We start from the raw sequence: 14,130 nt of genomic DNA on the forward strand, positions 1-14,130 counted from the left end.
AAAATAAACTGAAAAAAGGAACAATACGATGCAAAATAGGTAGAACAAAATTAGGGAATGACACTCCTTACATACAAAAAGTATTATGGGCTTTTCTCATTGGATACTAATTTTAATTGTATTCATAATCTTTGCCAAGCCAGTTGGATATCATTTATTCCATTAATATCTCCAACAGTAAGATATGATTTGGTTTAACTCAAATTCAAATTTAAATCATATTTAAACTTGATTTGATATTCATAGTTGTCCAACAAATCATATAATCATATTGCTAAATAAAAGAAATAAAATTTAATTGAATCTACAACAGAAAATTCATTCCAAAATGCAGCAATTTGGTCTGTTAAGCAAGGCCCAGATGTTGTACTCACATGTTGCAAAATACAGTCAATCTAAAAGGAACAACACTATGGAACGACATCAGACTGCATATCAAGTATAATTTAAAGACACATATGCAACTATATTATGAACCCCATTAGATAATGTCAACTACTTTATTTCATTTATCTCACTAAAAAGTTAAAGTTTGAGAATCCCAATTCTCAATCTTCTTCATATACTAGAAAATATTAACTTTAAGAGTCTCTCTCTCTCTCTCTCTCTCTCTCTCTCTCTCTCTTCTCTCTTCCTCTCGATCTCTCTCTCTCTCTCTCTCTCTCTCTCTCTCTCTCCTGCTCTCTCTCTCTTCTCGTCTCTCTCTCTCTGCTCTCTCTCTCCTCTCTCTCTCTCTATCTCTCTCTCTCTCTCTCTCTCTCTCTCTCTCTCTCTCTCTCTCTCTCTCTCTCTCTCTCTCTTCTCTCTCTCTCTCTCTCTCCTCTCTCTCTCTCTTCTCTCTCTCTCTCTCTCTCTCTCTTCTCTCTCTCTCTCTCTCTCTCTCCTCTCAGCTACTCTTAAGACATGGTATTTATATAGTCGTGTCACTTTATAAAATATGAGAAAATTGAAAATGATATCACTCGGTAAAATTTGAAGTGTGCATCGTAACAACCATATTATAACAACTGAAATTTAAAACCATGATGTCATACCCTTAATTTTAACCACTGTATTCGTATTGGGATATAGATCACTCATATATTCAGAGTCCCATATGGGTCATCTGGTAAACTCCAATGACTAAAAAAGTCAAAGGAGGATGATTTTGACTTTTATTTCCTCATAGGGACTAAATTCCAATTTAGGGGTATGACTGGAAACATCATCAAGCTAAAGGTATATATGAGTGGTTTAATCAGAAGTAATATTATTAGGGGAATTCTAACTTGTGCCCTAAGGGCACAAGTTAAGAACTAAATAAAGAAACATTGTCTTGAGAATTGTATAATGTTTATATTAAAAATATAAAATTTAATTTTTTAATTGTTGTTTTCAATATAAATTTTCTATAAATAAGTTTCTTAACTTGTGCCTCTAGGGCACAAGTTAGCATTACCCATATTATCATTCGTTGGGTTGTATTTTTTATCGGAAATAGATTATATCGAGATACATTAGGGTCAAATTATTATAATAGTGGAATTTTTTTACGTAATTAGATTGTTTATATTAATTAACATTTCTCATTAATTTTACCTATTATTTTTATTTAAGTCAAACTAATTTTATTATTTATGTTATTATTAACTATCAATATAGTTATTATTTATTAAAATCATTTATTATTAGAAATATATCTAAAAAAGATTTATTACTATTATTGAAATATTAATATTATTATTGAATTATTATCATTAATATTATTATCGTATTAGTATTATTAATATTATTAATATTAAATTATTATTATTAATAGTATTGGATAATTATTGGATTATTGTTGACATTATTATTATTACTATTATTATTATTGAATTATTATTATTATTATTGAATTATTATTATTATTATGAAAGTATTATTAATGTTATTATTATTATCATTGGATTATTATTATTAAATATTATTATTACTATTATTGTCAATATTATTGTTATTAGTAAATTATCATTATTAATTTTGTTTACTCTTTATTGGATTATTATTGTTAAAATTTAGAATTAAATCAGGGTTGTTTTTGGTTTGGGTCTGATGGGTCGTTTGCCCAAGTTCAGAAGTGGGTTCGGGCCTCTTTCCACTTGGGTCAATTGGAGGACCCAATGGTCAATTGGGTCAAACCCAAGACCCAACTCCGAACCGGGTCAAGCCTGGCCCTGCCCTTATTCATCTTCTTCCCCAAATCTGCGCGCAAACCAAATCTAGAGCATCAAAATTCGAAATCCAATCCATTCTTTCTATTATTGAACACAAATACATTTAAATTAGTAATTTACAAACAAAATCAGTCCCGATATAACCAAATCTCAAACCCTAAGCCTATTTCTAAACAAAATCAAACTTAATTAAAATTAAAATCTGAATCCTAATCAATCAATTGAAAACTTCCTAAAACTACAAATCAAAATTAAAACTAAAACCTAAATCCTAATTCTATAAAAATCGGAACCTAAATCATAAGAGGGGACCCCGAAATCGATAGCAGCAGAAATCTCTAACCCTCGAAAGAGCTTTGAAATCCGGTTGATTAAGGTTATCATCAAACCCTAATTGTACGCGAGCTTGACCTCCACTCTATTAGGACCTTGCACCATGCAAAGAAGACATGATTAGAGAATGAGGGAATTGGATCAGTGTAGACAAGAGGAAAAAGAGTGAATCGAAGTACCTTACCTGAGAAAGTCGCGTCTCCGAAGGTTGGTTATTTTCCTCTTTAAATGTTGCTTTGACATTTATGCTTGTTAGCCGTGTTTTCTTTATTGATTGGGGTTCGATTTTGTGATATATTTTGGGATTTGTTGGGGTTAATGTTCAATCCATGTTTTGATGTGGGTTTGGGGGTTTTTGGGTAATTTTTAGGGTTAGGGTTCATGTAAGGAACCCTAAGGTTCATTTGGAAAGGGTTAGGATTCATCCGAACCCATTTAGGCTTCATCTGAACTTAGTGAGGGTTCATGGGGTTCGTTAGGGTTCGTGGGGTTATGAAGGTTTTGGGGCTTGGTTTGAAGGTTCTAGGGATAAGGTGTTTGAGTGTTTGAATTTTCTAGTTGAAGTTCAACCGGAATATTGAAGAAGACGGTGGTTTGGACAGTGGTGGTGAAGAACATAGGGTGGCCAAAGGTAGAGATGGTTGAGAGAATAGAGAGAGAATCATAGAGAAGAGAGAGAAAGAAGAGGAGAAAACGAGAGATTATGAGGGGAGCGCATTAATATACCCCCCCTAGGATCACATGGATGCGTGCCAAGTGGCACTCCGAGGAGATCCAGATTGGTTGACCATCATGGTCAACCAAAAATCTCGTACGCGCGTGCATACGGTAGTCCCCTATTGACTTCAGATCTAAGCCTTTTGATCTGCGTATTTTGACCATTCAACCTGATCAAAGGTAGGGGCTTCACGTCATCCTCCCCTTCAGATCGAGATCGGATGGTGCAGAGAGAGTCAACTATTAACTCTTCCTCACCGTGGACCCTGGCTCACTAATGGGCCTCAGAGTCTTAATGGACTCTTTCCTTTGTTGTTCCCACCCCCCTATGTTGGCTCATTTTCTTATTCCTTTTCAAACACACCACCCTTTTCGGTTGGTTAATTAATTAATCACTTAATAAATTATAAATTAATCTTTTAATTTCTTAATCACTTAATTAATTATTAATTGTTCATTTAATATTTTAATTAATTAATTCTTAATTAATTCTGAATTTTTCCCTTTTCATTTTTGATTAATTAATCACTTAATTAATTATTAATTTTTTATTTTATTTTTAATAAATTAATCCCTTAATTAATTATTAAGTTTTCATTTAATTTTTAATTAATTAAATTACTTAGTTAATTATTAACTAATATGTATCTATTTAAGTGTTAATTCAAATAAAACAATAAAATTAAATCTTTGTTATTCTAAATATGTGACATGTTTACCTAATTAATTAAGTGTGTTGATAATATTTCAATTGATTGGGTTTTTATCATTTGCATTAGGGTTAATTAAATCATGAATTATGGGACAAAATATGGGATGATACTTAGGATTTTAAGGGGTTGTAACGTGGGATAAAAATCGGGGGAAAGGATATATCTTAGGATATTCAATTTAATTTATTACCTTTAATTTAATTTATTTTGTATTATATTATGGTATCATATTTAATATGTTTTTATTAAATTAAATGATATTTTCAAATTAAGATGGGATAAAGACATGAGATACGATTTGGGATAAAACTGAGGGGTTTTCAAAGATTAAATCGGGACAAAAAACCGGGATAAGGGATTATCACATGACTAAGACTCTTATTTTATTTTCTTAAACAATTTAAAAATGAGATTTTTGCAAGGGATAAAAGGTTAAAATCAATTCAACTTTACTTCAAACCATAAGACATCTACCCTAGTGTATTGAGGCATTTTCTAAAAACATTTTTCTGCCCCGATGCGTGAGAGTCTTCAAGGGATAAAAACAACCAACTGACCAACATTTTCAAGAAGAACTACGGTACTTTGACCTCTTGCCTAATACGGAGGTACATAGGCAAAGAGTTGTGAACTCTAGCGAGTACAATTATAAAAAACCCTTTCTTAGGTCTCTTGCCCATTTGAATGTAATACCTCCTATAAATAAGTAGATAAATAATTGATAAGTATTAAAGCAAACACCTTAGAAACATACATTAACCCTAGAATTCTATGAGAATCCAATTAAATACAATGGAAGTAAGGAGTGCCTAACACCTTCCCCTTACCTAACTGACTCTCAAACCTAGTATCTCAACTAAACTATTAGGTTTTATCATTATTTCCCCGTTCCTTAGGAACAAATAAAGGATGGTGGCAACTTTGTAAATTTTCCAGCTGTGACAGTTGGCGACTCTACTGGGGACTTCTTATACTTTCCTTAAAGAGAGTCCATCGTAACCTCCGATTTTAGGGTTTTGTGTGCTTCCTTGTTTTCTTGCTTTTATTTATTTGTTTACTGCTTCTCATTTATTTATTTTTCCGTTTTCAGGCTCCTTATTGTTCTCTTATCTTATTAAACTGTCATATCATTGGTGGGAATTGATACTCGGTGAGAAGCTAAAACCCAAGCTCGAGGAAAAATTAAGCTTAAGTAAGGGGTCATCCTGTCTCGACCACCAAGGTTTCCATCCTGTAGAGTCTTTGGTGATGATTCTGCCCATAATAGATCAATTCAAAAGGTTTGTCATGAGAAGTCCAACACTTCTTCATGATAGAGCTTTTAGTTCGATCCATGACTCTTGGAACCTCTTCTAGAACCCCGTTAACTTAGGGTGACCTTATGTTATCAACCTGCAATGGTCGTTACTAAGGTCCTACCTATATGAGGCTTATCCCGAAGGATTACCGTAGGAAGGCTTTCTCCTTCTCATGGTAAAAAAAGGGTATAATACATGACTTTAGGACTAACATCTTACCTAAATATTTATATCCTACAAGTGAGGGGATTAGGCAGTGTAACCTTAGATCCAACCTAATCTTAAGCAACCTACCCGATATAAGGCATACTTACATGACTACCCCAACAAAAATCTTTAAAGTTAAGAGACATTCATATAATTATTAGCATCAAAATAATTTTTTTACATACATTTACCATCCTTTGGAGAATTTCGAAATTTGTTGTAGGTACTCAATGGAAATGAATAAAAGGACAACTCTCCGGATCAAGGCAATCATGCCAGATCTCCAAAGCCTAAAGATTCTTCAGGGGTTGATGCGCAACTACATTCAGCAGAAGTTTATACTCAAATATGGGGGGATTCTTGATCTCTTAAGAGTCCCTGTGAATGTAGAGGAAGCCACTACCTTAGCTCAATTCTACGGTCCACCCTTGTGGTACTTCCTCTTTCAAGACTTTCTCTTATCCCCCACGCTAGAAGAGTTTGAGTTATATGTAAACGTCCCCAAAAACAGAAAAGGACCCTACATGGGAATGGGGAAGAAGATAAAGCCTAAATACTTGGTTGTGACTTTATGGATATCCCATGAGGACCTTATGTCACATTATAAAGAAGATAGGGACACCCAAGGTCTCAGAAGGAGCTACTTGGAAGGGGTAGCCCGAAGAATGGCTAGGGCAAAAAGGTGGGGGTCTTATATTGACGTTGTGGCTTTAATAATGTTTGGGATAGTCCTATTTCCCAATGTGAGGGACTTCATGGATGACACTACCATAGGTATCATTTGGGATGTGAAAAATCTAGAAATAAATCTAGTGCCCGCTTTACTCACTGATATCTACTATACCATGAGCATCTGCCATAGTAGGGACAAAATATCACTACGCTGCTGCATTCCATTGTTGTACCAATGGTTTGCCTCACATCTTTATAGGGACATCCACCTAATAGAGACCAAGGGTAATCACGCTTGGGCTTAAAAGCTGACGTCCCTCAATGAAGGATCGATCCTCTGGTATCTGAAGAAGATAGACACCAGGAACATAATTATTAGTTATGGGAGTTTTCCCAATGTACCCCTCATTGGTTCCAGGGGGTGCATTAATTACAATCTTGTATTGGCTCTAAGACAGTTGGGTCACCCCATGTGGGAGAGGCCTAAAGAAGGTGAGATAGAGGAATTTATCCAGCATGGGGGAGAGACTTGATACATAGAACTGCTTAGGAAGGTTAATCAGGCGTGGGAAAAACTGCATGTCAAGGACAACAAGCCAAAAAGGAAGGATACTTCGTCCGGAGAATCCTACACCCCTTGGATTAAGGAAAGGGTCCGTCTAGTCAAGCTACCTTTCATAGTTGACCCAGCTTATGTCCCAGACATGCCTGACCCTATTATAGTGTCCACTGAAGAGGTCGATCGTCTTAAAGCCACTATTGCTATGATGGAATAAGATAAGGAAAGCCTAGAACATAGTCTTTACGATGTGACCTATGAAAAGAACCATATAAGTTACGACCTGGAGCAGAAGGACAAATAACTCCTTGAAAACATGGAAGAACTCCGTACCGAAAGAAATAAAAGACAAAATACTTTAGGGGGTTTATTCAGTGTCAGAGTTAACTTTGAAAATCTTAACGGTAAGTTAAAGGAGGCCCAAGTTGAAGGTCAGAGGTGAAAAAGGTCATGGGAGTTAGCCGTATGGGAACAACAGGAAAGAGAAAGAATTCTAATGACTCAAATTCATGGATTCAAATAGGCGCTTGCAATGACAACTAAGGATAGAAGTCGAGCAGATGTTTCCACTTAATTGTAGAAGGATCTATCAAGAGATCCTGAACCTAAGAGAACAAGTGCATCTTCAAAATCAAGACCATGAAGTCCTGACAACTTAGGTTGCACCGTTAGAGGGAGAAATCCAACACCTAAGGGACCTCTCCGCCGCCGCTTAAGTCATTATTCAAGAACAAGGTAACCGAGCTGAAGTATGGAGGATCGAACATTCCAATCTGGCCGAGTTCTCCAACAACTTAGTGCGAGACATTCCCATGATGTTCAGAAGAGAGGATGGTGTGGAAAACTTCCATAACACTCCCCATGAAGTACTCGAGTTTATCAGGCTATGCGACATCATGTTGAAAGAATTTAAGGCCCACTTGAAGAGGCACCACTCTAGTTTTTATTTTTCTTGGAGAATTTGTTCTTTCCATTTTATTATTATTATTGGATGTATTGTTATAAGTAGGGCATCACCCCCGTACAAACCTTTACTTTGGATTTATAAATAAAGTTATTTTAATGATATTTACAATCGTGTTCATATTCCTAAAAATGTGCAACAACGAATTTTGATTGTTCCTCAAAGAAATAAGAAACAAAATATTTTCGCATACATTATCATGCATTCATGCACACCTCATTTCATGAACAATGAAAGAAAACAAAATCACTTTTCCTTATAATTTCCCAGTACCTTCGAACGTGACGACTTGACTCTCCAAACTCGAGCTCGGCGTAAGAAGACCATGGAGCAACTTGAACAAAACTGGGAAGCACTTAGGGTGGACATAGACCCGGTCAAAGGAAATATGGAGGAAATGAAGGACAAGATGGATCAACTCACTATAGCCATTACCAACATGTTGACAAGGGAATCTGAAACTGACAAAAGGAAGGTTACTTCCACACCCACACCACCACCTGGGGATGGAAACCCTCTACAAGGGTTTACTTATGACATCCAAGGGGGTGAAGCTAAGGATGGTGCCTTTCATCCTGAGGGGTCTACCCCAACTCTTGCTCACGATGGGGCATCTCGTCCCATACAAATACCCATTCCACAAGACAACTATGTCGACCTAAGCCAACAATATGAGGAGGAAGATCCCAGGGGCATGGTCCAAGAATGCAAACCAGTTACTCACTCTACTGCCACTATCGGAGAAACAAGAACTGAAGACAACTATAAAGTCCTAGAAGAGAGATTAAAAGTGATTGAGGGCTTCAGTGTCTTTGGAGTTGATGTTATGGGAATGTGCTTGGTGCCAGACGTTTCCATACCTCCAAAGTTCAAAACTCTTGACTTCTAAAAGTACAAGGGAGTCAGTTGCCCAAGGAACCATCTCAGGATGTTAGTCAGAAAGATGGCTACCTACACCACAAGTGAGAAACTAATGATGCATAACTTCCAGGACAGTCTAAGTGAGGCTTCCATAGACTAGTACATGAAGCTGGAAAGAACTCATGTCAAGACTTAGGAGGACCTAGTTAATTCCTTCTTAAGACAATACAAATATAATCTGGACATGGCTCCCAATCGCATGCAACTTCATAATCTTTCCCAAAAGGGCAGTGAATCCTTCAAGGAATATGCCCAAAGGTGGATAGAACTAGCTTCCCGCGTACAACCTCCATTTTTGGAAAATGAGTTAGTTGACATGTTCATGGGCACCCTACAAGGCCTTACTACAAAAAGATAATTGGTTCAGTATCCACCGGATTTGATGATTTAGTAATAATTGGGGAAAGAATTGACAATGGCTTGAAAAGTGGTAAGGTTGGAAAACCATCCTCAAACCAACATAGTAACAAAAGGTATTCCAACAGTAACAATTCGAAGAATGGAGAGACCAACGTTGTCACAGCCGAAGGGAGTTCTCAGGTTCCTTACAATTCTTACATAGCCGTATTGGGTCCTAATCAGTACCCACAATAGACCTACTATAGGCCTTAAGCACTACAGGCCAGAGCACCACCTCAACAAAATCAACAAAATGGGTAGGCACGGAGGGATCAGCAAAGGCCATGGGAAGAATTCGACCCCATACCTACAACATATAATCAGGTATTTCCATACTTAATTCAAAAGGGATTGGTAGAGATTAAACCTCCAGCACCTCCATCAAATCCGCTTCCTCGTGGTTACGATGTTAATAGCAGGTGTGACTTCCGTGCCGGATCTCCAGAGCATACTACTGAGAAGTGGTTGGCACTCATGTTCAAGGTACAAGACTTATTGGAGCGCAAGATTATCTCTTTCACTCTAGAGGGTCCAAATGTGAAAGGAAATCCAATGCCAGGACACGGTGGTCCAACTGTCAATACGGTAGAAGGACTAGACAACGCCGTTTTGACCCAAATGGTGGATCAGGTGAAGATTCCCATGTCAAAGATACATGATAAATTTATCAGTTACAAGACATTCAAAGAGTTACATGCTAAATGTAAAATCTGCCTCGTCAATCCAAACACCCGCGGGAAGATGAAGGAGTGTCTTCAATAAATGATGAATGAAGGTTTGGTTCAAATTGAGTATACCAGGAAGTTAGAAGAGGTCTCGTTCATAGAATCTTAGGGACACACACCTTTTGAGATCCCCTACCAACAAGTGGAAATTCCAGCACCATTTCAAGTGTCGTCCTAGACATCAGTACGAATACTGATTCCAATTCCATCTCAAGTTCCATTCCAAATACATGTAAAGACAAAGGATCTTATTGTCTTCCATGTTCCTAAACTGTTCCTATTCGAAATCACTAAGCATGTACCTTGGAACTATAACTCTATGGAATATGTAGGAGACAAACCTATAGTGCTAGAACCAGCAGTCACTAATATTGCTGGAATTGGGGGCATGACTCGGAGTGGGAGAGTGTTTGCTCCTGAGCCACAAATGAAAGAAAAGACACCTGAAAGTTCAAAAGAGAAGGAAGCTGAATCTTCCAGGAAGATCATACCTCAAGGAGAAGCCGAGTAACTCTTAAGGTTGATCAAAAAGAGAGAATATAAGGTGGTAGACCAATTAAGCCAGACACCATCCAAAATATACATATTATCTCTATTGTTAAGCTCTGAAGCCCATTGAGAGTCCTTGTTGAAAATATTAAACGAAGCCCATGTTACTCAAGACATAAAGGTAAATTAATTTGATGATGTGGTGGCTAATATCACCACTAGTAGTTGTTTGGGGTTTAGTAATGATGAACTACCACCAGAGGGACATGCTCATAACAAAGCTTTACACACATCCATCAAATGCCAAGATAGTCTCCTATCAAGGGTACTTGTGGACACAGGGTCATATCGAAATTTCATGCCTAAAAATACCTTGGGAAAGCTGAACAACGTGAGAACTTCCATGAAAGCCAGTACTTTGATGGTCAAGGCTTTTGATGGTTCAAAGAGGATGGTAATTAGAGAAGTCGGTTTACCAATAACTGTGGGACCTCATACCTTTATGGTCACTTTTCAAGTGATGGACATCAATCCATCCTATATTTGTCTCATAGGACAACCTTGGATCCATATCGTAGGAGCTGTAACTTCTACCTTACACTAGAGGTTGAAATTTATAATTAACAATAAGCTGATAATCATCGAAGGGGAAGAAGGCATGTTCGTTAGCCACCTTTCATCCTTCAGATACATAGAAGAAGATGGAGAAACGTTGGAAATACCTTTTCAATCCTTGGAGATTGCAATAGTCTGTAGAAGAAAAGAAAAATCAATATCCCCATGGGAAAAGATGTCAAAGTTGATCAAGGGTAGAGATACCCAGGGATGGGGCAAGCTGTTGGAGATACCAGAGAAAAAGGATTGGCTCAGGCTGGATTATAAACCAGCTAATGAAGGAGTTCAGAGGACAGACCAGAAAAAGCTTGGTACACTTCAAGAGACCTTCCACATTGCAGGATATAGGATGAAGATCAAGTGACTATGATTGAAGAAAAAAAAAGGGATGCCTAACTTGGTGTGTCACTGTTCATCAAATATACCTCTCAGCAATTGGAAGGCCATCGAGATCCCGGAGAGGATTTCCAGTTCAAAGTAATTTACTGTTTTAAAAAAAAGTCATTTGCTATGCCCAAGGCAAATGGACAAGCTTTGTAGGGCCCCTTCGTTTCAATTAATTATTTATGAATAAAATTGCATTTTTTTAATCAAGATCCTCCTTTCCTTTCATTTTAAATCTTATTTACAAATACAACAACACCCTTTCATACTCTTCCATTTCTATCAAATCATCCAAAAGATAATAATATATAAAAATATTCCTCATGAAGATTAATGAATGAACCTATTGAAAATAACACTGCTATAATCCCTTATAACTTTGAATTCCCAATCAACCAAGCGGAAGAAGGTGATGAAGATGATTGTAAGCTATCAAAAGACTTAGCAATACTGCTGAAGCAAGAGGACAAAGAAATTCAACCTCATCAGGAACCAGTGGATGTGATCAATCTGGGGACTGAAGAAAACAAGAAAGAAGTCAAGGTCGGCACTTCCTTGAAAGATGAAGTCAAGAAAAGGTTGATCGAGCTCTTACATGAATACTCAGATGTGTTTGCTTGGTCATACTAGGATATGCCAGGGTTAGACACAAACATATTCGTACACAAATTACCACTCAAACCAGAATGTCCACCAGTTAAGCAAAAGATGAGAAGAACCAGGCCAGACATGTCTCTCAAAATCAGGGAAGAGTTCAGAAAACAACTCGATGTCGGGTTCTTAGCTGTTGCAAAATATACATAGTGGATGGCTAACATTGTTCCCGTTCCCAAGAAAGACGGAAAGGTCAGAATGTGTGTGGATTATCGGGATTTGAATAGGGCAAGTCCTAAGGACGACTTTCCACTACCGTATATCGATGTACTAGTAGATAACACTGCTCAGTTCTCTCTATCCTCCTTCATGGATGGATTCTCAGGTTATAACCAGATAAAAATGGATCCTACAGACATGGAGAAAACCATGTTTGTCACTCCTTGGGGCACCTTCTGTTATAAGGTAATGCCTTTCGGATTGAAAAATATTAGGGCAACATATCAGTAACCCGATTCCATGATATGATCCATAAAGAAACATAAGTCTACGTGGATGACATGATTTCTAAATCACATGCCGAAGAGGATCACATAGTCAACCTACAAAAACTATTTGATCGTCTAAGAAAGTTCAAGTTACGTCTGAATCCAGCAAAATATGCTTTTGGGGTCAGATCAGGAAAGTTGTTAGGATTCATAATCGTCTAGAGGGGAATTGAAGTTGATTCTGGCAAAGTGAAAGCCATCCAGGAGATGCCAGCTCCAAAGGACAGAAAAGGAGGTTCAGGGGTTTCTGGGGAGATTAAATTACATTGCTAGGTTTATCTCACATCTTACAGCTACGTATGAATAAATCTTCAAGTTACTCAAGAAAAATGAAGCCATCGAGTGGAAAGAAGGTTATCAAAAAGCCTTCGAAAAATTTAAGGAATACCTGCAAGAGCCACCTATCTTGGTACCACCAGTCATGGGTAGACCACTTATAATGTACCTAACAGTACTTGATTACTCTATGGGATGTGTAATAGGACAACAAGATGAGACTGGAAAAAAAGAGCATGCAATCTACTACCTAAGCAAGAAACTGACTGATTGTGAATCCCGATATTCACTCCTGGAGAAGACTTGATGTGCCCTAGTTTAGGGTGCTCAGCGGCTCAGATAATATATGGTGTGTCATACCACTCTATTGATATCCCTAATGAATCCTATCAAATATATCTTTGAGAAACCTGCAGTAACTGGGAGAATGTCCTAATGGCAAATGTTGCTAACAGGATACGACATCCAGTATGTCACACAAAATGCCATAAAAGGAAGTGTGCTAGAGGATTACCTCGCGCATCAGCCAACAGAAGATTATCACCCTATACAACTTGACTTCCTTGACGAATATATTATGGTAATAAGGGATTATGAGATCCCATGTCCCGATCAAGGACCTGAACCAGGATCACGACGAAAATTGGTATTTGATGGTGCCTCAAACGCAATCAGACTTGGAATTGGAGCCGTCATAACCTCTCCAACAAGGTACCATATTCCTTTCACTACTAGGTTATGCTTCACATGTACGAACAACATGGCAGAGGATGAGGCATGTATTATGGGGATTGACAAAGCCATTGACTTAAGAATCAAGATCCTAGAGGTATGAGACTCAACTCTTGTCATCAATCAAATCAAGAGAGAATGGGGAACCCATAATGCTAAGATAATCTGGTACCGAGACCACGTTCGGTAATTGATAACTTACTTTGACGAGGTTACCTTCCATTATATTCCTTGGGAGGAGAATCAACTAGCGGACGCCTTGGCCACGTTATCATCCATGTTCAAGGTCAAATGGTTGAACAAAGCACCAGCTATAAGAATTCACCGTCTGGATGAGCCTGCCTATTACATAATCATAGAGGAAGAAAGGGATAATAAACCATGGTTTCATGACATCAAACAATTCCTTCAGAAAAAAGAATACCCCGCAAACGCCTCAAGTGGTGATAAGAAGACACTCAGGAGATTGGCTTCCCAATTCTTCCTTAATGGGGGGAGGGGTTCTTTATAAGAGGAATCATGACATGGTCTTGCTCAGATGCTTGGACGGGTAAGAGAAAGACATGCTTATCAAAGAAAATAACGAAGGATCCTTTGACACTCATGGTCATGCCATGGCTAAGAAAATTCTCCGAGCATGATATTACTGGTTGACTATGGAAACTGACTTCTTTAAATACGTCAAGAAGTGTCACAAGTTCCAGATCTATGCAGATAAGGTACACATGCCACCTACTCCCTTAAATGTTCTGACTGCCCCATGGCCGTTCTCCATGTGGGGTATAGACA

General features: G+C 37.6%; 1 long non-coding RNA gene across 1 annotated transcript; it reads right to left on the reverse strand.

Moving 5' to 3' along the window:
* Positions 1-2,254: 2,254 nt before the first annotated feature.
* On the reverse strand, positions 2,255-3,223 carry LOC127096745 (uncharacterized). The gene is made up of 2 exons (XR_007792796.1): positions 2,713-3,223; positions 2,255-2,623 (listed from the first exon to the last, which is right to left on the reverse strand). It is a non-coding gene; the product is annotated as an uncharacterized LOC127096745 (long non-coding RNA).
* Positions 3,224-14,130: the final 10,907 nt, after the last annotated feature.

The sequence above is a fragment of the Lathyrus oleraceus genome, chromosome 6, assembly GCF_024323335.1.
Source record: "Lathyrus oleraceus cultivar Zhongwan6 chromosome 6, CAAS_Psat_ZW6_1.0, whole genome shotgun sequence".
Classification (NCBI taxonomy): domain Eukaryota; kingdom Viridiplantae; phylum Streptophyta; class Magnoliopsida; order Fabales; family Fabaceae; genus Lathyrus; species Lathyrus oleraceus.